The sequence below is a fragment of the Silene latifolia genome, chromosome 7 (assembly GCF_048544455.1).
Source record: "Silene latifolia isolate original U9 population chromosome 7, ASM4854445v1, whole genome shotgun sequence".
Lineage (NCBI taxonomy): Eukaryota > Viridiplantae > Streptophyta > Magnoliopsida > Caryophyllales > Caryophyllaceae > Silene > Silene latifolia.
Genome location: NC_133532.1, coordinates 73,317,962 through 73,341,858, shown reverse-complemented (window position 1 = coordinate 73,341,858; position 23,897 = coordinate 73,317,962).

The following is a 23,897-nucleotide window of genomic DNA, read 5'->3' as shown; positions in this document are numbered from 1 at the left end:
ATCATTTGATAAAAAATGCTCCATGAACGATCACAATTCGACTAGATAATTACGCTTTAGCATTGGTGAAGATGGGAATCTTTGCTATCTCACACTTTCTACTCCTCCCAGTCCAATAATTTTGCCCTTAAATTATGAATCTCATGAAGATGACATCATTACTTCTATGGCTTCCTTGTTTATTGAAACAAGCAATAATGAAGAGTTGAGTGGGAGTTCAAGGAAGAGTGTCCTTAAAACTAAAAGGAGTAATGGGAAGTTTAAAAAGAGAGTAAGGAAGGGCAAGGAACCCAAGTTTATGATTGGAGAGGAAGTGGCTAGTGGGACTACCACAACCAAGCCAAAGAAGGGTGCCCAACCATTCGAAATGTGTCATTATTGTCATGACCTAGGCCATTGGAAACGCAATTGCCCCAAGTATTTGGGAGATATTAAAACTGGATTGATCACTCTAGTAGGTAATATTTCTTCCGAAATCTTTGTTATCGATATAAATCTTACTTCCATCTCAACATGGGTATTGGATACCAGTTGTGGATCTCACCTTTCTAATCATTTACAAGGGTTTAGAGACGTGGAAAAGCTAAACAAGGGTGATGTGGATCTCCGTCTAGGAAATGGAGCTAGGGTAGCCGCCATTTCAAAAGGGACTTATGTACTTATTTTAGCTAATGGCTTTGAGTTGTATTTACATAATTGTTATTTTGTACCTTCTTTATGTAAGACCATAATTTCCGTTGCCATGTTAGACATGGAAGGTTTTTCTTTTGCTATTAAGAACAATTGTTGTGTAACTTCTAGAAATGACTTTGCCATAGGCCAAGGCACTTCAATTAATGACATTTATGTTCTTGAAACTTCTAGCTCAAGCAAAGATATCTATAACATGCAATCAAAAAGACTCAAAACAAGTGACCCTAATGAATCATATATTTGGCATTGTCGATTAGGTCACATAAATGAAAAACGCATTAAAAGACTGTGTCTACAGGTGTAATTAAATCATTTGATTTTCAATCATTTTGTATATGCGAATCATGTCTTCTAGGGAAAATGACTCGTAATCCTTTTAGTGGTAAAGGGACAGAAGCAAGTGATTTGTTGGGTTTAATACATACCGATGTATGTGGACCAATGACTATCACCGCTAGAGGAAATTATTACTACTTCGTCACTTTTACCGATGACTTAAGTAGATATGGGTATGTCTACTTAATCAAGTATAAAAGTGAAGTTTTCGATAAATTCAAGGAATTTCAAAATGAAGTAGAGAACCAATTGAACAAGAACATTAAAGCACTTCGATTCGATCGTGGTGGTAAATATCTTAGTAATGAATTTGATTCACACTTAAAGGGATGTGGTATTGTGTCACAACTCACTCCACCTGGTACGCCACAACTAAATGGTGTTGCCGAGAGGAGAAATCAAACCTTACTTGATATGGTTCGATCTATGATGAGTCATTCTGATTTACCTGATTCCTTTTGGAGATTTGCTCTTTAATCGGCCGTTCACTCACTCAATCGTAGCCCAACTAAAGCAACCGAGAAGACTCCATATGAGATGTGGAAAGGGAAGGTCCCTAATTTGTCTTACCTTAAGATTTGGGGTTGTGATGCTCATGTCAAGGTTAAGACCGACAATAAGCTAGCCCCAAGGTCTCAAAGATGTATATTTGTAGGTTATCCGAAGGAAACATATGGCTTTTACTTCTACATCCGTCACGAGAACAAAGTGTTTGTGGCTCGTGAGGCTGTCTTCTTAGAAAATGAGTTTATTTCTAGAAGACAGAGTGGGAGAAATATTGAACTTGATGAAGCTCAAGAGCCACAAACTGAAGAGAGGACGCATGAATATGTTCCTTCCTCGTCTAACACAGACGTTGTTCCTTCCAAACCCAAGAGGTCAGGTAGAGTCAGTCGCCAACCTGATAGATACATAGGTATTATCGAGGAAGATGGCAACTTAGAAGTATTACTTTTAGAAAGTGACTAACCTGCGACCTACAAAGCCGCAATCTCTAGTCCAAATTCAACTTTATGGCAAGAAGCCATGTAATCCGAAATAAATTCTATGCATGAAAATCAAGTTTGGGACTTGATTGATTTGCCTGAAGATGTAAAACCTCTTCATTGCAAATGGATCTTTAAGATCTATTCGGTTAGTGGCAAAAGGTTTCACCCAAACTCATGGTTTACACTATGATGAAACTTTTGCCCCCGTGGCCATGCTTAGATCTATTCGGATTATGTTAGCGATTGCCGCATTTCATGATTATGAAATATGGCAAATGAGTGTCAAAACCGCTTTCCTAAATGGGTATTTAGAGGAGGAAATGTACATGACACAACCAGAGGGTTTTGTAAATCCGAAAAATCCTAACAAGGTATGCAAACTTAAGCGATCCATCTATGGTCTTAAGCAAGCATCAAGAAGTTGGAATCATCGTTTCAATCATGTGATTAAAGAGAATGGTTTCACTCGAAGTGTCGAGGAACCGTGTTTATACATGAAATTCAGTGGGAGCAATGTCGTTTTCCTTATCTTGTATGTGGATGACATACTACTCATTGGAAATGATGTGCCAATGCTTACATCTGTCAAGTGGTGGTTGGGCAATCATTTCCAGCTGAAACATTTAGGAGAAGCACAACGCATATTAGGTATTAAGTCAAGAAACTTATGTTGATAAGATTCTTCGACGTTTCAACATGGAAAACTCCAAAAGGGGTTTTATTCCAATGGGTAGTGGAATTACCTTGAGCAAGTCTCAGTCACCCACTGAACCTGAAGATGTTGAACGATTAAAATCATCCCTTATGCTTCCGCTGTTGGATCAATCATGTATGCCATGATATGCACTCATCCCGATGTCTCGTATGCTTTGATCATGATAAGTAGATATCAACCCAATCCAGGTGAAAGTCACTGGGTAGTCGTCAAGAATATCCTTAAGTACATGAGAAGGACTAAGGATTCATTCTTGGTGTTTGGAGATGACACCGAGCTGAGTGTGAAGGGTTACACCGACTCAAGATTTCAAACTAATAGGGATGACTTGAAGTCCCAGGCTGGCTTCATTTTCATGATCAATGGTGGTGTCGTTAGCTAGAGAAGTTTCAAAGAGCCAATTGTTGCAGATTCTACAACGGAGGCTGAGTACATTGCAGCATCTGAAGCTGCCAAAGAAGCTGTATGGATAAGGCAATTCTTAGAAGGACTAAGAGTAGTTCATTCCGCTAAAGATCCGATCACACTTTATTGTGATAACAGAGCGGCCATCTTTCAAGCTAAAGAACCCAAGTCTAGACAGTATCCAGAAAATTTCATATGATTAGGGATTACATTGAAAGGAAGGAAATAGCGATTTGTAAGGTTGGGACAGATGATAATATTGCTGATCCTCTAACCAAGACTCTACCGGAAGCTACGCATGACCAACATGTAGTTTCCACGGGTCTTAAGCGTATGCCTAATTTGTATTAGATTATGAGATATGAAGTAATAATATTGTATTGATTGTTCATATATGATAATCGCATTTATCGTTTGAGTTTTATTTTAAACTCTTTTATTTTACTAATTTGTTTTATCCAAATAGATTGTTGAGACAATATTGAACCCTATTAAAGTGAATTGGATTAACATAGTAATTGCCCCTAGTTACTTATATGAGGTGACGTCTCTAAGTGACTAGAATGTGAGTCGATTGATGGCAAGTTCGAGTGCCATAGGGTCATAAGAGATGATTAGTCGATAAACATAGACAGACTGTAAGGGACACTCTGTCAGGCAGTGACCGCTTATAGAGTTCTAGTAATTTATATAGCCTGGTTGTGGCGAGAGCTACTATGATATTCTTTCGAGTCAATTCTTTGACTAGAGACTGTTCGCCCAAGTTGGCACAGTTTCTGAGTGACTTTAAGTTATGCTCTACGACTTTCGTAAATGAGGTCAAATGGGCATCTTTTGGGTCATGATGAGCTGTGGCTAAACAAAGGGAATAGTGTGATATGAATTGTCCACCCCTTGTCAGGGTTATTTAAAAATCTCAGGGCCACTCGAGGAACAGTGAACTGAAAATTGCGTGACCACGCTTGGAAAGTATCTACGATAGATAATTCCGGTCAAGTAGTTACTCTCCATATCGAGGAAATCACTCTTCAAGTGATCACAAGCAAGAACAACCTGCAAGACACCTTGCATTGAGTGGGAGATTGTAATAGGACAAGAGAATTGGTGACGCACACTTGTCTTGGACAAGTGGGAGATTTTTGGAGTTTGTGTCCTCAACAATAGTGCGATCACATTATTGAAACTCGTGATAAGAATACGTGTAGGGATGATTCATTTATATATGTCAACTGATCAACATTAATCCGTAATGATTGGCTGACTAGAGTTTGACATTACTGTCATTTGACGGTGGTGATCAGTTGATCCCTTAAGGTCACACCTAAAGGACGATTCCCTTAATAGATAATTTAATTAATCGTATATTGATACAGATTAATTAATTCCTTCAAATTGAACAATTTACGTCTATGAGTGCGAATATGAATCTTATTATAATTCGATTAATTAAGATTCTTTTTAGTAATTAAAATGTTGTATTACTAAAATTTGTTTATGAAATAATTAAGAGAGAAGGGTTAATCTTAATTACAAACTGTTGTAGCTTATATTAACATGATGCATTTTATAATATGTAATTGTGAATTACCTTTTAATTAGTTAAAATTTATTTGTCTATTTTGTAAATAACATTTAATTTGTTAAAAGTAAATTAGTGAGACTAATAACATGTGAATTGTCACATGTCACACAACATTAAAAAATGACAATTGACAAAAATAAAATGAATGTATACATTGTGATATGGACCGAAATAATGGGTGGTTTATGGTTATTTTAAAATGTTTTTAAACTGTTTAAAAGACATGATGATGACCTAACCTTCTATAGACTACACCCCTATATATTTTGGTAAGAGAAAAAGGAACGGTGAAGGCCATGTATTGGCCTTGTGAGGCTCCCTCATCCGAGCCTCTCCCCTTTTAGAGGGATTTTTGTTTTTGTTTTTCTCACTTAACAACTCTCTCAATTCACATTATTCTCACCTCTCTCTAAAATAGTTTTAGAACAAAAAGAAATTGTTTAAGAAAATCTAGTAAATCCTTTTACATTACTATAGTAGTAATATTGTTGGTTTTAGATTCAATATAAGGATACTAATTATATTACCTACTTAGTAATTTAATTAGTATTAAGGGATAATCTTGGTACAACTAAGAGGAGGTATTCCACAATGAATAATTGAAGATTTTGGAGGATCATCCATATACATTGTAGCTCAAGAACAAGTGGAGGAAGGAGTCCTCACTTGTGCCCTTTTTCGTGCCTTACCTACAATGTAAGGAACTTAATTCTTCCATATTTTATCTTATGTTATGCTTGCAACTATATCAATAATTAAATAAGTTTAATTAGAGGCTTTTAGAATCCTTTCAATATTGAGCTTGCTGCTTTCTTATTCATTTTGATTACAGGGGTGATATCAATACTCTCCTTTGGTTCATGTTGTTTTCTCAGACTTATGTTTACTACTGTATTCTCCTGTGTTGTTGATAGGCTATCGCACACCTATGCAAAAATAAATACCCTAGACACAAATAAATGTAGTACGTAGGGGTCGAACCACTAGAAGTTGGGAGTTGTAAATTAGTTGTTATAGAGTAAATTTTATATTGAGTCGATGAGGTTGGTTGATTTATTTGATTTATGTTGATGTAAAAACAATAATAAAGAAAGAGTCTAAGGAAGTCGGGTCACACATGCAAATATATGAATGTTTTATATCAAACTCGGATTAGATAGTAATGATAGTTTTTTTGGCTTAAAGACACCCACCTATCGATATTAGTGTCAACCATAGACCGGTTCCTAGAGAAACTCTTGTTCATGACTAGGTCGTCCTACTACACATGCTTAGTCTAATTCATTTTCGTGCCTCTCGACTTACAGATACGAATTAACAAATTTAATCAAAGATTGTGATCAAGAATCAAAGATTAACAATAAGGTACAAGCATGTTATAGAAACTATTATGTGATCACTAAGCATCCTAATTTATCATGTTATAAATACTTTTTATGCATGGCTCCCTTTATCGCCTAGACAAGATATACTACTTGATGCGCTGTCGTTATGTGCACCAAAAATAAAACTTATAAAACCTATTAGAACTAACATAAGCTAGTGGTAATAGGGTCGATCCCAGGGAGGTATGGAGTTAAGTTGTTTAATTTCAGTCTATGAATTTATGGGGGGTTTTGGATTGGACTAAGTCTAATAACATAAGATAAATAAGCAAATAATGAAAGATATGTAAACAATAATTGAAAGAAGGCTAAGACGATCGGTTCACTGTAGCTACGACGGCGGTAATCTTAGGTAAGTCTGAAATAATCATGTAAGATTGGCAAATAACAGGTCCTCTCGGTCCGAGTTAACTAGTAGCTCCTTTCGGCCTATGCTACTAATCCCTAAGTCTCACTAAAACTAGCTCTCGCCCTAAATAGTGATTCCTAAAGCCTAAATTACTTATCTTTCGATCTTAGCAATTTAGTCGTCTCAATTTATTAATCTATTTTCCCTCCCCTATCTCTCGATCTTGTGGGTTGGTCAAATACTAGGCTTTTAACTAGTCGCACGCATTCGATTTTGTCAAAAATTGCAATTAATAAACTGAAATAGTGCTAATCTAACACGAGGCCAGTCGATCGACCAGCTATGTCAGTCGATCAACCATGACCCGAGTCAGAGTTACCTAAACTACGCCATCTACACTACGGATCCCCTTACATCTTAGCGCGGGAGATTTAGGTACTCATACTGGAATTAATAACGATAACGAAACTAAAAATGAAAACAACAGAATTCATAACTAAATTAAATGAACAATAAAACCGCATAAAAGAAAGAATTAGGTATTAGGGATTCTAACTAATCAATTATAATCTAATAAGAAGGAATAAAATCAAACTGAAATTTAGAACAAGAATTACCAGAAATAAAGAAGGCAAGAAACGAATCCGGATGCAAAAGAAGAACTTTATTGAAAAAAACTAATGAAAACTGTAGAACAAACTAGGTATGTGTATCTGAATCTCTCCCAAAATCCATGTCTCTCAAGCAGTAGGAAGAAGTTACGTTATATATAGAAGTGTCACGTAAACCCTTCTCCAAACCTAATTACAAATGGGCTTAGGTTAAAATCTTTTAATTCTCGTCAGGTTGCATAAGTGGTCGATCGACCATATCAACCAGTCGATCGACTAAAGGTCGAGAATATCAGAAGCTTCTGACTTAAAATAAAACTTTCACGTCAGCTCATGTGGTCGATCGACCATGGACCTTAGTCGATCGACTAACTGCTCTTCCTGAAGTCAACTGTTCAGCATTTTGACAGTCTATAGACCATGTAGGTCAGTCTATAGACCAAGTTAGCTGGTAATCCGCTTCTGAAACTCTCGCAAATCTATCTTTCAGGCCTTGCTACGCGCACCAAGTTCATTTCCCGAGTCAAATCGTCATGTCAAATCCTATGCCAAGCACTTAGGGACGGATTCGGCTCAATTTCCGCTGGATTCTTCACATTTCTGCAATATTACACAAAAAAGGCGGAAGTGGACGAAATGGGGCAAATAGTAGAATAAACTACCAATGATGGACATAAAATGCGTGGAAATAAAGATGTAAAACATCATATTATAGTCACGCATCAAATTTCCCCAAACCAAACCCTTGCTTGTCCCCAAGCAAGAACTAGACTCGATCTTAGGACCTAATGGAACGATTTCATCCTCAGAGCGAAATGCAAACCGAATAGGCTAAACTAATTTAATGCAATACTAACAATCAAATAGCAATATGAATCATGCAAACGAGTTATAAAGTTGTTAAAAACTGCTGAATTATCAACTATAAAGACTTATCCAATTGGACTCTCACGGGCCGGTCAAATCACATAAAAGCACGGTGAATATATATATATATATATATATATATATATATATATATATATATATATATATATATATATATATATATAGAGAGAGAGAGAGAGAGAGAGAGAGAGCCAAGTTCAAATGAGTCCACCTAAAATGGTGAGTCCACTAAGTCCTAATCCTAGCCATTGAAATTATATGATTGATGATTAAGATTTTAAAATTTTAAGATGAAAACTTTAATGTTTTATAAATGAAACTTTAATTTATGAGTGTAACTTTAATTCTTTATAATTAGAACTTTAATATTTAAGATCATTTTATAAATAAAAATTTAAATTTATGTTATAAAATTTAATTTTAAATATATAAAATTGATTTTTGAATGTAATTTTATTGTTAACTTTAATGGTAATTTTGAAACTTTAATTTTTTTAGACAATTTCTAATATAAAAATTTGAATTTATTTAATTTTATTGATTTATAAATGTAACTTTAATGTTGTTCGAGTGAAACTTTAATGCTGAAAATTGAAACTTTAAATTTTTTAGATAATTTTAACATAAAAATTTCAATTTAATTAATTTTACTAATTTATAAATTTTATGTAAATATTGTAATTTTATAAATGTAACTTTAATGTTTTATGATTGTAACTTTAATCATAATTTTTGAAACTTTATTTTTTTCAAGTATTGTAACTTTATACAAATATGATGAATTTATGTAATGCAATTTCAACGGTTTATGGAACTTTATTGCGAGTCAAGTGAAACTTTAGTGCGAGTCAAGTGAAACTTTAGTCTGTGTCAAGTGAAACTTTAGTTCATATCTTTGAAACTTTATTCCATGAGTGAAACCTTTATCACCAACAAACGACAACCACCACCACGCCCAACCACCACGACCCCCTTCCTGAACATCACCCCCACGCCACCACCCAGATCCGCCACCACCGCAAAAAAAAAAAAAAAAAAAAACCTGAAAAAAACACCATTGCCCATAAAACGAGGCCCAGTTTTTCCGCCGCCGCATGAAATGAACTCGAAAAAAAAAAACAAAATCTAAATGTGAAAAAACATAAAAATACCACCACCACAACCCCATTAACAACCACCCACCACGACACCATTCACCACCACCTACCAAAAATCTGAAAAAAAAGGGAAAGGAGGAGGCGGCGGCCTGACCGACCATTCACCACCACCTACCAAAAATCTGAAAAAAAAAAGGGAAAGGAGGAGGCGGCGGCCTGACCGACCACCCCCACCACCCCCACCAACTCCACACGACACACCACCAACAACAACAACAACAACAACAACAACAACAACAACTCCATTTTTAGATCTAGGAAGAAAAAGAAGAAAAATAAAAATTAAAAAGAAGGGAATGCGGCGTTAGGAGAGGCATACCAACAACAACCACAACTCGTCTTTCGGATCTTTAAAAAAAAAAAAAATAAAAAAAAAAATAAAAAATAAAAAAAAACAGTTGCGGCGGGAGGCGGGAGGAGAAGCATAGTGGTGGCGAGGGCGGCGGCAGCGAGGGCGGTGGCGACGGAATAGGAGAAGTGGTGATTACACTTTAGAGTTTAGAGAGAGAGAGAGAGTTTAGAGAGAAGAAATGAAGAGTGAAAATGAAATGGGAAGGAGGGTGTGATTAGGGTTTCTTTCTATTTATATCTCATCTTTTTAATTTGTTTTAATCTTAACCCTTCATTTCTTTTGATCCAAAGGTTTAGAATAGGACTCATGGACTCACCTAAAGAAGGTGGACTCATTTGATCCTAATTCTATATATATATATATATATATATATATATATATATATATATATATATATATATATATATATATATATATATATATATATATATACGATAGAAAAAAAAGTAATTTTGTAATGACTCTCACTTAACTACAACCTATAAGAACATGTCTGCATTCTAACATGAAAATGATCTCTACAACCGTACATATGCATTCCAACCATTAAAGATCATAACACTTGCCGAGATTAATATGGGATTGTGAGGTAATGGCTAAGAAGGGGCTAAGATGAATTTGGATAAGAGGAGTTAAAAGCCAAGCTAGCAACTACTAAACACCAAATTTAGGAACATCCCAACTTCAAACTCAAAAATAAATCAATACAAAACAGTGCCAATTGGATGCACAAAACTCACTAATCACCAAAATATCGTCAACTCCCCATAGGATACAAATATAATAAGGGAGCAAAAATCACAGCACAATATTATTCCACTTTTCCGTATATGATTTTTTCTTTCTTTTCATAATTCTTTTTTTTTCATATTTCTTTTTTCTCTTCTTTTTCTTTTCCTTTTCTTTTTCCTCCTTCATTATTTCACCCAACATTTCATAATGAGAATTAATAACCAAACCACAAACAACACATTCCCAAAATTGCTACCTTTACTAGCTCGGCTAGGGTAGGATAGATTATAGATTGTAGCTAATTGGGACAAAATAGGCAATTTGGCTATGAGGGGCTCATGGGTAAAACAGAATAAAGGGGATACCTCTACCACATGTGTCAACAAACCACAAACCCGAATGCATACAGATACTAAGCAGATCAAGTTCATGTTTATGCAAATTTATGTAACATGCCTCATAAGGAGTAACTACTCACATCCTAAATAAACTGGTCATGGATGACACCAGTTATAAAGCTCTAAGACTCAGAAAATGATGTAGTTTGCCAAAATTCAAAGTCAAATTTCAAATTCAGCAAGTAATTTAGCAAAAACTCGTAGATATACATATGTGATTCTACTAAAAACATGTCAATTAAGCACGGCTTAGGCATAAACAGCTGAAAAGGCAATGTCATCATTGAAATACTACCGTTCCGACTCGACCTACATGCTAAAATAAACGTGAAATTTTTGATTTTTTTGGGATTTTTGTCAATTTTTTTTGAATTCTGTATATATAGAAAATAAATACAATGCAAGCAGAAATGCAATAAACGTGTAACTGAAATGCAAGAAAAACAATGCAGATGAGACACAAAACCCTTCCCCAAACCAAATCACACAATGTCCCCATAGTGCAAAATCATGTGAGTAAAGAAACAAAGGGAAATGGGAAATTGCGATAAATTAACTAAATAAGACATAAAGGTGACTCGGAAACTCACAAGACTTTAAGCGCAGAAGGAAACCTCCCCAAACCAGCGTGATCTAGGAGGTTTCAGTAGCCAGTAGTGCTACCAATAAATACCTGAAAAGACAGAATACCACGCATTATCCGAGAATAAAAAGAGGGAGCGGTAAAAATGCGCAAAGAAAATAAAACAGAAGAAAGCGATGAATGAATGTGAGAGGAAAAAGATAGAGAGAAAAACTCCCTAAAACTCCCACTCACAATCCACAAAACGACAAAACACAGTAGGGAATGATCGCCACAACAGGTACAGTAGTAGAGGCGGTCGATCGAACAATGGGGGTAGTCGATCGACCAGAGGAACTGGAACAGGACTCCTGAAACCTCTGCAACCAGTCGATCGACCGATGGTGCTGGTCGATCGACTGCTTCACCTGACGCAGACTTCGTTTTCTTCGAATTAACTCAATGAATTTGAGTTAAGTTGGTCTAATAACCTGCAATTGCACATAAATACAACGCCCAAAATTGCGCAAACCCAAAAATAACAGTCTATAGTCTTATAAATCCTATGCAAACCAAATAAAGCGAGTTCTCGCGCAAACCAAAGCAGTAAATAGTCTTAAAACGCAATAAATTGTCTAAAACTCAAGAAAATAAATAGTTCATCCGCGAAGACTGCGGAATAGCTCCGACCATGGCTTCTGGCTGCATGAAGTGCCCTCCACGGTGCTCATCTTCTCAGCATGACTCCACTCTACTCCGTTGTTTAGTACGTTCAGCGGATCATCGTCTCTAGCATCTTCCCATACATGGGCATCATCTGGCTCATCAAACTCCAGGTCAGACTCCAAAACCTTTACTGGCTCTTTCTCCTCGGGCTCCCCATCAGTCCCGTAACTCAGACATCCCAAACCGCCTCTCTAAACAATGGGCTCTGTCACAGTTGGAGCAACAAGCACCTCTTCTTTCCCCAAACCAGTTCCTGAAACATCCAATACAGCAGAATATCCCTCCATGTTGCTCCCAATCTGAGGCAGAGGTGTCAGAGCAGGAATAGGTACAGGTACTAAAGCAGGAATCACAACATAAGATTTAATAGTATTGCAAGTAACGGGCCACATAGGGTATCTTTCTTCCTAGCAGCTTGGGCAAAAACAGTGGACTGCTTGCCCACCTTAAAGGTAAGTGTCCTCAGTCCAACATCAATAACTGCATCGGCAGTGTGCAGGAATGGTCTACCCAAAATGATAGGAACGTGAGCATCCTCGGGTATATCTAGGACAATGAAGTCAACAGGGAAAAAGAACTTTCCTATTTGCACAGGATATCCTCTAAGACCCCTACTGGCTGAACTGCAGAATGATCAGCCATTTGTACAGTCATATTAGTAACTGCAAACTTTGTCAGACCCAACTTCCTAGCTAGACTCAATGGCGTGACACTAATGCTAGCTCCTAGATCACAAAATGCCTTCTCAATTGAGAAGGTACCAATATTACAAGGAACAGAAAAGCTACTAGGGTCAGCTAGCTTATGTGGAGAAGTGTGAGTCAAATAAGAGGTAGACTCTTCAGTGAAAGCTACCGACTGCACAGGTTCAAGTGACCGCTTTTTTGTCAACAATTGCTTCATAAATTTCATATAAGCGGGCACTTGATTAACTAAGTCAACAAAAGGTACTTGTACATTCAAACTGCGAATAACATCTTTAAATTTATTGAATGATACCTGATCCTTGGTCGGCACTAATCTCTCTGGATAAGGGGCTGTCAAAAGTAGCTTTGCCCTCTCTTCAACATCTCTCGTACCGGCATCCTTGGACTTAGATCGGAAATCCACTACCTTATCTTTATTATAGCTTGTACCCGCTTCAGGCCGCGTCAAAAATGAGCCATTGACTGACGCTGGGTCGTATTTAGGATCTGGAATAGTCCCGTCAGCATTGGGAGCTTCCCTCAAAAACGGCGGGGTCGTCTTACCCCGAAACAAGAGATCCCTCAAGTTATCTGGCATTAGAGGACGAAATGGTTCAACATCAGCAGCATCACCAGTCGATCGACCAGTGGGGTCGGTCGATCGACTGATCTCCTTTTTCCCAGAACGATCAGAAGGATCAAAAACTGTCGCTGAAGAGTAAGGAGTGGTCGATCGACTGGGTAGGGCGGTCGATCGACCGTGAATACTGTTTTTCGTCTTTTTCTCACTCTTATTCTTCTTTCCTTTTCCAGTACCTTTTCCACCCTTTTCAATCATAACTTCCTCAGGCTCATCCCCTACAGTAACGGGTCCATCAAGGGTAGACCCGCTCCTTAATGTGATTGCATTCAGGGTCTCTTTCTTCTAGTCCCATTGCGCGACGGAATCGCCCGAGCTCTAGTAGCAAACTTATTGGCTAACTGGGCAATTTGAGATTCCAACATCTTTGTACTAGCCTCTCTAGCCTGAGATTCCTTCTGCAGCATCCCCGTTAAGCTCTGAAACATATTCTTGAACTCAGAAGCCTCAGAACTTTGAAACTGCTGCTGCTGCTGAGGTACATAGGGTGGTTTCTGATACGGTTGTTGCTGCTTATGAGGGGACACATAATTCTGCTGCTGCTGAGGTGGGTTTGGATTAAGAACATTTTGGCTATTCCACCTCAAATTTGGATGCACATTAGAAGGATCAAAGTAGGTGTTGGTCTGCCTATAATGTTGAAAAGCAGCACAGACCTCATTGAACCGGCCCAGTGCAAACTGTAACATGTCCTTCTCCTCCACATCTCTTGCATTAAAAAGGGCCGTCGACACAAAGATTTACCCGATAAATACAACCCTTTGAAGCTCCTCCTAACTCATACTTGTCAAATCTCGCCGTAAGAGAGCCTCTAATGCGCTACGGCGGAGATTCAGCACTCTCCTTTGATTTCCCCTAGAGTTTCCATGCTCAGCTTTATGGGTGGCCATGTCTTCGATGGTTTTCCACCCCTTTGTTTTACCGCTATTTTCCTGAAATCTCCCATTAGCTGCAGCATCTAGGATAGCTCTCTGATCATCATAAAGACCATTATAGAACTGGTTTCACGGAAACCATTGCTCAAACCCATGGTGCGGAATAGAGCGAATTAGCTTCTTGAATCGGACCCAAGCTTCATGAAAATCTTCATTAGGTCCTTGCTTAAAACTCGTGATCTGAGCTCTAAGTGCATTTGTCTCGGCCGCAGAATAGTATTTCTTGTAAAAAGCCAAGGCCAACGAATTCCAATCTGTAATACCTAAAGCAGCACGATCCAGATCCCTATACCACTCCCTTGCAGCATCTCGGAGTGAATAGATGAACATAGTCTCCTTGATCTGGTCCTGAGTAACGCCTTCAGGTGGAGGGATAGAACAGACATAATCAACAAATATCTCCATATGCCTGGCAGCATCCTCATTTGCAGCTCCTCCAAACTGGTTCCTCTCAACCAGATTGATATAGGATGGTTTTGCTTCAAACCCTCTAGTGGTACCAGCTGGTAAAGTAAATCCCTTATAGAGATTTTCAGCTTTTGGTCGGAATGACTCGCTATACTCGCCTCTTAAGCCATCTCTGGAGATGTAATTGTATCAGCTGAAGAGATAGAAGCTGGAGATGATGGTTGACCGTCTTCAAACAGCTCGTTCTCGTAAAAGTTAGACATAGTACTCAGCTCTTCCTCTGTCGGTAATTCTTGAAATAATCTCCTCTTAACCCGCAAAGTCTTCTCTAACTCGAGATCTAGTGAAAATAGCTCACCAAGTTGTGACCTGCGCATAAGATAAAACTACAAAAATAATGTGAGAAAAATTTAAGGAATGGAAGTTCCATAAACTAGAGAATAGACTAAAATAGAAAAAAGAACAACTAAAACTAGCGCTTCCTCCCCGACAACAGCGCCAAAATTTGATGCGCTGTCGTTGTGTGCACCAAAAATAAAATTTATAAAACCTATTAGAACTAACAGAAGCTAGTGGTAACAGGGTCGATCCACAGGGAGGTAGGGAGTTAAGTTGTTTAATTTCAGTCTATGAATTTCTGGGGGGTTTTGGATTGGACTAAGTCTAATAACATAAGATAAATTTATCAAATAATGAAAGAAATGTAAACAATAATTGAAAGAAGGCTAAGACGATTGGTTCACTGTAGCTACGACGGCGGTAATCCTAGGTAATTCTGAAATAATCATGTAAGATGGGCAAATAATTGGTCCTCTCGGTCCGAGTTAACTAGTAGCTCCTTTCGGCCAATGCTACTAATCCCTAAGTCTCACTAAAACTAGCTCTCGCCCTGAATAGTGATTCCTAAAGCCTAAATTACTTATCTTTCGATCTTAGCAATTTAGTCGTCTCAATTTATTAATCTATTTTCCCTCCCCTATCTCTCGATCTTGTGGGTTGGTCAAATACTAGGCTTTTAACTAGTCGCATGCATTCGATTTTGTCAAAAATTGCAATTAATAAACTGAAATAGTGCTAATCTAACACGAGGTCGGTCAATCAACCACCTATGTCAGTCGATCAACCATGACCCGAGTCAGAGTTACCTAAACTACGCCATCTACGCTACGGATCCCCTTACATATTAGTGCGGGAGATTTAACTACTCATACTGGAATTAATAAAGATAACGAAACTAAAGATGAAAACAACAGAATTCATAACTAAATTAAATGAACAATAAAACCGCATAAAAGAAAGAATTAGGTATTAGGGATTCTAACGAATCAATTCTAATCTAATAAGAAGGCAAGAAACAAATCCGGATGCAAAAGAAGAACTTTATTGAAAAAACTAATGAAAACTGTAGAACAAACTAGGTATGTGTATCTGAATCTCTCCCAAAATCCATGTCTCTCAAGCAATAGGAAGAAGTTACGTTATATATAGAAGTGTCACGTAAAAGCCTTCTCCAAACCTAATTACAAATGGGCTTAGGTTAAAATCTTTTAATTCTCGCCAGGTTGCATAAGTGGTCGATCGACCATATCAACAAGTCAATCGACTAAAGGTCGAGAATATTAGAAGCTTCTGACTTAAAATAAAACTTGCACGTCAGCTCATGTGGTCGATCAACCATGGACCTCAGTCGATCGACTAACTGCTCTTCCTGCAGTCAACTGTTCAGCATTCTGACAGTCTATAGACCATGTAGGTTAGTCTATAGACCAAGTTAGCTGGTAATCCGCTTCTGAAACTCTCGCAAATCTATCTTTCAGGCCTTGCTACGCGCACCAAGTTCATTTCCCGAGTCAAATCTTCATGTCAAATCCTATGCCAAGCCCTTAGGGACAGATTCGGCTCGATTTCCGCTGGATTCTTCACATTTCTGCAATATTACACAAAAAAGGCGGAAGTGGACGAAATGGGGCGAATAGTAGAATAAACTACCAATGATGGACATAAAATGTGTGGAAATAAAGATGAAAAACATCATATTATAGTCACGCATCACTACTCTTGCATTATGTAAATTAAGCTAATGATGAACAAAATGATAAACACAATGATAAAGAAATAATACTAGAAATAAATTACCTCAACAATAGAAATGGAATTGGAATTGAAGAACAGTGCAAAAGGAAATAACTTGGAAATGAAATTGTAATTTGTAATACTTAAAGGAAATGATAACAAACTAATGAATACTAAACTACACTAAGCTAATCTAACTACTGAAGTTTAGAGAAAATTCTATGTGGACAAATGTATGTGATGGTGTGTAAGAAGTGTTGAAGTCTACACCCTTTATATAGGAAATGAGAGGCGAAACTTAGTGTAAATACAAAGGGTCAACCCCAAATATTTTCTCTTAATTGCTTGATTAATTACCAAAGGTATCCTAAGTGAGCTATTAACTCAACTTCAATCCTCCGGTTAAATGCTTAGTGAGCATCCTAAGAGCATCCGATGAACATCCCAAAACTTGCTTCAAGTCTCTTCACTTCTTGATTAAATGCCAAGGGAATCCAAGAATTTAATGGAATTTGGGAAGGACTGGCCTAGTTGTAGCTCCACCATCACCCTAGCAAAGCCAAGTCTGGTTTTTTAGTCTGTGGAAGTGATGTGATCAATATTTGAGCATATTTAGTCCCCGAATTAGCCTCGCTCCTATGCTTTTTAGTGCATATTTGGGTCATTTACTATCTTTAGTCCTTTGTTTTGCATATTCTTTCAGGTTTTGTTTCCTTGGTAGGAGAGGAGTGAAAACCTTGCATTTTCATGGCATATTTTTGAAAGACTAGTCCTCCAGTGCAACACGTCCTCTTCTTTCTCCATTCTAGATGCGCATATTTTTGAAAGACTAGCTAAAAGGAGACCCGCATCTTTTCTTGAGAGGAGCGATTCCTCAAGGACTTAATCGTCATTTAAGCCCTTAGTAACCCTAATTTGTGCACCTAATCCCCATTATAAATACCCCATTAGTCTAATTAGATTATCATGTTCTTCTTATCAATCTTTACTGTAGTTTATATTATTCTAATCTCCCTTTATTCTTGTAATCAACTTCTAATCAAGTCTTAATACAAATCTCATTTCCTTAATTTCTCTATTGTTCATCCTTTATTTTGGGTAATTGAAGATTATTTGGGTTATTATTTGGAGATTGACAACCTTCCATAAATCATCAAGTACTTCTATTATTCTTTGCATTATTATTTTGGAATCATCATTAGGTATAATTCTCTTAATCCCTTTTTAATTATTGTAATCATCTTCATTTATTCATCATGTTTTGCTTTGTTAATATGATTGAAAACCTTGTTAACATGTTAAACTTGATAATGAGTGAGTAGTTTCCTTAACTAGGGTTAATGGGGAATTAGGGGAAACCAACATGGCGGATGATTTATGCTTAATCTAATATGTTCACATAATTTATTTGCTTGCTTGTTGTGATCTCAACTTATGCACATGTTATGTTTGATAAAATGCGAGCCTATGAATCCTTGCATTTTTTACCCATCACTTACCTTTTCAATGAGACTTGTAAGACATAAACCAACTCGAGTCTCATTAGACCATGCATATAGTTGAGTAGGGAGGATTAAGTCGACTTGTAGGTGTTGTACAATCTAATCTATTCGGCTCCGGGACGCACACCTTCCTAGGATTGTAAGATATAAACCAACTCGATCCTATCACAACAATAATTGCTTGCTTATAATTTGAGAATATGTTTGTATGATCAATTCCCATGAATCCCCTATGAACCCTTGACACCCTAGTGCTTTTAATCAATTGTTTACATCTCATTTTAGTCATCTTGCTTGTTTACTTTTATTGTTATTTAGTTTAGTGATCTTCTTATCTCAACCCAAATTGTGACACCCCTAGACACCACTACTTGCAATCGAAAATCCTACATCAATACCCGTCCCTTGGGATTCGACCTTTAGTTGCCTCTTTACTAATAGTAGAGTTGTTTGTGAAGTTATAAATATTATTTTGGTCTAGGTGCTCCTAACGACAAGTAACCGAAATCTAAGCTCAAAGCGGACCGACCAAAAATGGCACCGTTGCCGGGGACGGTGATAACCTTATTTGATTTTCTTTGATTGTTATTAGTTGTGTCTTTATTTGCTTTGGGGAAGTAAAACTCCTCAAGGTTTGTTCTAATTGTTTTCGAGTTGTTTCATATGTTGCATGTCTAGAAGATCACAAGGTAACTTGTTACCCATTGATCACGAAATTGAAAGGACTTTGACAACCAATAGAAGACTTGCTAGAAATACTTTGAGAGGTATTTGATGCGTGCATATTATATAGACTTTTACGGTCTCTTTTGGCACGCATTTCTATGTATTTGAGTGATATTATGTCACTTTATACCCCGAATAGGATACTTTGTGCGTCTGTTGCTATTTTGCAGATTTGTAGCGGAAACCAACCTTTAGTGGCCTCGAGATAGCATTTCTGGAAGATGGACGGAAAAGAAGACGAAGGACTCGTGCATGGGAAAGCGTGAAGACGAAAGTCAACCAAATTAAGCAAGTCAGAACTACTACGGAAGCTGAGAAGTGACTGAAGATCTCGATCGACCTTGTCTGGCTGTCGATCGAGAACATAGAGGAACACATGCCTTCGATCGAGCTGCCCTGTGCTCGATCGAATTGTCAAGCCCTCGATCGAGCTGCCCTGTGCTCGATCGAGCTGTCCTGCACTCGATCGAGAGCCTGAACCTCTCGATCGAGAGGTTCTCCTTTACGTGGGCTATTAAAGCCCGTAGGTTAATAAATCAACTCGTGAGTTTTGTTATATAAACTATTAGACGAGTTGCTAGGTCATAATCTTTTACCTATCATTCAAATTTCTACATACATTTTTACTGCTTTTTACTGTTCACTGCTTGGAATTTTACGATCGGAGATTCGGTTGTTCTTTACGCCGGATTTGCTATTATAGTATAATTCTTTCCCTTAATCTCTTCTCTTGTTTATGTTTTATATTTGCTTTTTTAGTTTCATTGTTAATTCCTGCCTTAATCCCGTCATTGCTTTATACTGTTGTTACATCATGTTTTCCGTTAGCATTTCATCATTAGTTATGTTAGTTAATATAATTAGCATGCGTAGCTAATTTCTTTATATGCCGGGATGAGGGAAACCGTGTTAGAAGCATGTTAGGATGACTACTAGGGTAGTTATGCGGTGGGAATCAGGTCTAAGCAATTTATTTGTAGTTCGGTTGAATGAGTGCACGCAGGAGACCGTCTGTTTAGTTAACCCCCGACCTGGATCGAAAGATTGGAAGGGTAGACTTGCTTAGTTCTGATAATTGACTCCTATGAGGGCGAAAGTCAAATAGGATGACCTTAGGGCGACTTTAGACCGAAAGGTGTAGTCGGGTTTGAGACCGAAAGGAGATAACCTAGCCCTTCCTACTAATGAACTTACCGACCTAGTTATTCCGATAGTGTGTAGAACACGGCAGACCGAAATCCTGGCATATCTCTCTCTATCTGATAGTTTATTTACGTCTCTCCTTATTTTTCTCTTATACCCTTATTTTCTCTTTCCCTTAAACTTTAGTAGTTAGAATATCAAAATCAAAACCCCCTAGTTTGTGACCGACAGATTAGACTACAGTCAATAGAAAAGCCTCTCTGTGGATTCGACCCGACTTCCCTAGCTATTTATAGTATAGGCTTGTTGGCATATATTTTTGGTGTTGAACGACACGCATCAAATTTTGGCGCCGTTGCCGGGGAGGCATCTTTTATTGTCTGTATTGTTTATTTCTGTCTTGTCTTAAGGAATTTTATTTCCTTAAGACTGTTCTTATTTACTTCCTTTTAGCTGTGAATGCGCAGGTCTCGTAGGGGTGAATTAGTTGAGGCTGATCCTGAACCCGAAAGATCCTTCTTACGCAGAAAGAGGGAATTAGAAAGAGTTCGTCGGGAGGAAGTCTTGAGTACTTCTGACAGTTCGGTTATCGAGGAAACTTCTATTCGTGAGACTATTATTCCAGTCAAAATGCCTAATATCGCAAGTCATTCGGAGCCCACTGCTGATTATATTCCGAAGGGATTCAAGTTGTCTACTGATGAGCACGACAATACCTTTGACATTCGGCCATCCTACATCAATTTGGTCGAACGGAATTTGTATCGGGGGGTCCCGGGTGAGGATCCTAGGAAGCATATGGAAAGATTTGCTGATTATTGTTCATCCATCCCCACATCCAAGGGAGTGACCCAAGATAAGATAAAGGAAGGTCTCTTTCCTTTTTCTCTGACCGATAACGCGAGGGAATGGTTGACGGACTTGGATAGAGAAGCAGCAGGTATCACGGATTGGACTACTCTACCTCTGGCCTTCTATAAGAAGTACTTTCCTCCGCAGAGGACCAATGCATTGAGGGCCCAGATTACTAATTTCAAGCAAACGGGTTCTGAAAATCTGTTTGAAGCATGGTGCCGCTTTAAGAAAGTTGTGAGATCGGTACCCCATCATGGATTCGAACAGTGGTTTTTATGCAACCAATTTTATAATGGGTTGTATGATGATCATAGAGCTATTTTAGATGCTGCTGCCAATGTGAGATTCCAGCGCGAGGTTGATGATGATAAGGGCTGGAAGCTTATCGAGGAAATGGCTAATCATACCGCAGAATATGGGAATCCGCTGAGCGGTACACGGACGATAGCAAATATCGAATGTGAAGATATGGATGCTAAGTTCGATAAGATTAATGCTAGGTTTGACCGATTGGAGATGCAGTCTCCAGAAAGTCAACAAACGGTTCACATGCTGAAGAAAGACGATACGAATCTTTGTGAGAGATGCGGTGAGCCGGGGCACGTTGCTATTGGATTCGTTTCTTTGATAGGGAGCAATTCTTTTCTTTCCAGCAGATCAAAGGGTATAATTCAGGTTATATACATCCAAATCTGCGATGGTCGAGTCAAAATGTCCTTAATCCTACTCCTCCACCGCAGCAACAGGCTTATGTGCCACCGCATAAACAAGGTTATCAAAAGCCTCCGCAATATCCAATCCCGCAGCAAGGAATTTCTTCATCTGGAGGAATTTCAGAAGTAGGAGAGCTGAAATCCATGATTCAAGCTCTCACTACACAAGTGAGTAGATCGGACCAAGCAACCAATGCTACTATCAAATTGCTTGAGTCCCAAATAGCTCAAGTCGCCGCAAATCAATCCACAAGGCAACCCGGACAGTTGCCTTCCCAATCTGAAAAGAGAAAGGAAACGCTAAACATGATAACATTGAGAAGCGGACTGACTTATTCTGATACTGATATTGCTGGTACTGATATTTCTGGCACGAATTCCAAAGTTGTTGCTACTGACAGTCCGACAGCTCTCGATCGAGAGGCTTGTGTTCCTCGATCGAGAGGAAATGAAGAGAAAGAGCTCGATCGAGAAGCTGCTATAGCTCGATCGAGCACTGTTGCTGGTGACGTCTCTCGATCGAGTGAGAACTGTGCTCGATCGAGAGACTCTGATGATGAAAGTGGTCGATCGAGACCATTGAGCAAGCGTATGATTAATAATGCTTTGATTCGTGACACGCATAATGGAGCTCCTATTGAAGATGCTCCATATCCAGGGCACCTGAAGAGGGTCAAGAAGACGGAGCCTGAGTTCGCTCGTTTCGGTGAACTTGTGCGAGGATTGAACGTGAGTGTCCCGTTTATCGAGCTGCTAAAAAAGGTACCTTCATATTTAAAATTTATGCGCGAAGTATTGACGCGTAAAAGGACCATAGATGATGTTGAGACAGTAGCTTTGACGGAGGGGTGTTCTGCACACCTCCAAAATAGGACCCCACCTAAGCTTGCCGACCCTGGTAGCTTTTCGATACCGTGTCACATTGGTGTTCAATTAATTGATAATGCGTTGTGTGATTTAGGAGCAAGTGTTAGCGTGTTACCCTTGTCTTTGGCCAAACGGTTAGGATTCACTAAGTTCCATTGCACCAACATGACGGTCCCGGATGGTCCGATCGGACCTTGTCACGACCTTTAGGAGTACTGCAAGATATCCCTGTGCAAATAGGAAGATTCCTTATTCCTGTTGATTTTGTCGTGTTAGACATACCCGAAGATAATCACACCCCAATTATTTTGGGAAGACCGTTCTTGCACACTGCGCAAGCGGTTATAGATGTCGGGATGCGAACTCTTACGTTTAATGTCGGTGGTGAGGAATTGGTTTTCGCTAAACCCGTTACTCATAGGGGTTCCATGCGTGTTTTGGAGTGTCATGTTATTCCTACGGTTGGTGTTGATACACCACCCATGATTGAGTCACCTTCCATGCCCGTTGTTGATATTAAGTCCCCACGTGTTGCTACTTTACCTGTTACACTTACACCTCCGCCTCGGAATGAGAGCGATAAGGAGGATCGTGCTATTGTTGTTACTTGTACAGGACCTGGATGGGGAGCTTTGGCGCTTGACCAAGGCGAAGTGAGTTCCAATGTTGGAATGGGAAAGGACGATGGTGGCAATATGACACGTATTCTAGCAGAAGAAATAAAGCTGGGACATTCGTCGGAAAGTGGTACCTATGTCTGGAGACGGAAATTAGAGGTTACCGCAGCTGAGGGCAACTCTGTTAGCCAGAGGCTAGCAGAGGCCTGAAGGACTTAATTGAGCTATAGCCGGGTTTGCAACCCCGTGCAAATTGTAATAGACAATAGATCTTTGAATTCCTTTTATTGTTTTTAAAACTTCTTTATTTACGTTAGACACTTAGACTATAGACATTTCTAGCGTAGAAGACAATTGTGGACTGCAGACAATTTGCTGGTGTTTTTGGGATATTTTTACTGTTAATTTTGCAGGTACAGAAAGCCGCACTCCAAATATGATACATTTGATATGCGTGCTAGCAGGGAAAGAGCTCGATCGAGGGAGTCATATCTCGATCGAGGGGATTTTTGAAGAAAAAGAGCTCGATCGAGGGAATACCATCTCGATCGAGTAAGAAGAAGGTCAAGGGACAGCAACCTCTCGATCGAGAGGTATGAATTAACTCGATCGAGAGGATCTGAGAGCTAAAGCTCTTGATCGAGAGACCTGAATCTCGATCGAGAAGCTCCGCAGGTATATAAAGGGAGTTCCTTCTCGATCGTTCTCTTTATTTTACTCGACCCCAAATTCTTCATTCCTGCTTTTTCAATTGATTAATTACCTTGCAAATTTGATTTTTCTTGCCCAAAATCCCTCTACAATAGTTTACCCATATAATTACCATCCCAAATTAATCAAAAGCCCTCTCCC